General features: G+C 37.1%; 1 pseudogene; it reads left to right on the forward strand.

Moving 5' to 3' along the window:
• The first annotated feature begins 1,574 nt into the window (after nucleotides 1–1,574).
• On the forward strand, nucleotides 1,575–2,318 carry LOC131757101 (small ribosomal subunit protein eS6-like; annotated as a pseudogene).
• The last annotated feature ends 257 nt before the right edge of the window (nucleotides 2,319–2,575 follow it).

Below are 2,575 nucleotides of genomic sequence, written 5' to 3' on the forward strand. Positions count from 1 at the left end.
TAAGGAAAGGAAAAGAAAAAAAAAGAAAAAGAAAAGAAACTCAGAAATCTCCTACATGTATCTATGATGTCATATATGTGAAATTTTTATGTGTGTGTGTGTGTGTGTGTGCGCTTAAGTGATAAGTAAATTAAGAAAATCGTTAATATTGTTAAACTGTGTATACTACCCAAAGCAATCTACAGATTAACACAATCCCTATCAAAATATCCATATGACATTTTTCACAAAACTAGAACAAATAATCTTAAAATTGATATGGAACCACAAAAGACCCAGAATTGCCAAAGCAATCTTGAAATAAAAGAACAAAGCTGGAGGTATCAATTTCCCTGACTTAAGACTATACTACAAAGCTACAGTAATCAAAACAATATAGTACTGGCACAAAAAGAGACTCATAGATCGAGGGAACTGAATAGAGAGTCCAGAAATAAACCCATGCACCTATGGTCAGTTAATTTACTACAAAGGAGGCAAGAATATACAATGGAGAGGGACTTCCCTGGCACAATGGTTAAGAATCCGCCTGCCAATGCAGGGGACATGGGTTCGAGCCCTGGTCCAGGAAGATCCCACATGCCACGGAGCAACAAAGCCTGTGCACCACATCTACTGAGCCCATGTGCTACAACTACTGAAGCCCACATGCCTAGAGCCCATGCTCCATAGCAAGAGAAGCCACCGGAATGAGTAGCCTGTGCACTGCAAAGAAAAATAGTCCCCACTCACCACAACTAGAGAAAGCCTCCGCACAGCAATGAAGACCCAATGCAGACAAAAATAAATAAAGAAAAGAAAATATATAATGAAGAAAAGACAGTCTCTTCAATAAGTGGTACTGGAAAAACTGAACAGTTACATGTAAACGAATTAGGCCATTTCCTCACAGCATATACAAAAATAAGCTCAGAATGGATTAAAGACTTAACTGTAAGACCTGAAACCATAAAACTCCTAAAAGAGAACATAGGCAGAACACTCATTAATATAAATCATAACAATGTTTTTTTAATCAAAAGATGTAACAGCAAAAATAAATAAATGGGACCTAATTAAACCTAAAAGCTTTTACACAGCAAAAGAAACCATTGACAAAATGAAAAAACAACCTTCTGAATGGGATAAAATATTTGCAAATGATATTACTGATAAAGGGTTAATATCCAAAATATATAAACAGCTCATAGAACTGTATATATATATATATATATATATATATATATATATATAAAACAATTAAAAATGGGCAGAACACCTGAATAGACATTTTTTCAAAGAAGACACACAAATGGCCAACAGGCACATGAAAAGATGCTCCACATCATTAATCATCAGAGAAACGCAAATCAAAACCACAGTGAGATATCGCCTAACACCTATCAGAATGACTATCATCAAAAATCTATAAATAAATGTTGGTTAGCATGTAGAGAAAAGGGAACACTTGTACACTGTTGGTGGGAAGGTAAATTGGTGCAGCTGCTATGGAAAACAGTATGGAGATTCCTCAAACTAAAAATAGTACTACCACTCTTCTTTGCAGTGACTTGGAGGCCATCAGCTGCTTCAGGATGAAGGTGAATATCTCTTTCCCAGCCACTGGCTGTCAGAAACTCATTCAAGTGGATGATGAATGAAAACTTTGTACCTTTTATGAGAAAGGTCTGGCCACAGAAGTTGTTACTGATGTTCTGGGTGAAGAATGGAAGGGTTATGTTGTTTGAATCAGTGGTGGGAATGACAAACAAGGTTTCACCAGGAAGCAGGTGTCTTGATCCATGGCCAAGTCTGCCTGCTACTGAGTAATGGTCATTCCTGTTACAGACCAAGGAGGACTGAAGAAAGAAAGTGCAAATCTGTACGGAGTTGCATTGTGGTTGCCAATCTGAGTGTTCAATTGGGTCACCATAAAAAAAGGGAGAAGTATTTTCCTGGACTCACTGATACTACTGTGCCTCATCATCTGGGGCCCAAAAGAGCTAGCAGATTCTGCAAGCTTTTTAATCTCTCTAAAGAAGATGATGTCTGCCAGTATGTTGTGAGAAAGCTCATAAACAAAGAAGGTAAGAAGCCTAGGACCAAAGTACCCAGGATTCAGCATCTTGTTACTCCACATGTTCTGCAACACAAACATTGGCATATTGCTCTGAAGGAACAGTGTACTAAGAAAAACAAGAAAAAGGCTGCAGAATATGCTAAACTTTTGGCCAAGGGAATGAAGGAGGTCAAAGAAAAATGACAGGAACAGACTGCCAAGAGTCGAGGCTGTCCTTCTGAAAGCTTCTACCTCTAAGTCTGAGTCTAGTCAAAAATGAGATGTTCTAAAGTAACAAATAATAAGATCAGACATCAAAAAAAAACCATAAATAAATGAATAAAATAAAAATAGCATTACCATATGATCTAGCAATTATACTCCTAGGTATATATCTGGAAAAAAAATGAAAACACTGTTTTGAAAATATATATGCACCCCAATGTTCACAGCATTATTTACATTGGCCAAGATATGGAAGCATCCTAATGTCTATCAACAGATGAGTGGATAAAGAAGATGTGGTGTGTGTGTGTG

The sequence above is a fragment of the Kogia breviceps genome, chromosome 5 (genome assembly GCF_026419965.1).
Source record: "Kogia breviceps isolate mKogBre1 chromosome 5, mKogBre1 haplotype 1, whole genome shotgun sequence".
NCBI lineage: Eukaryota > Metazoa > Chordata > Mammalia > Artiodactyla > Physeteridae > Kogia > Kogia breviceps.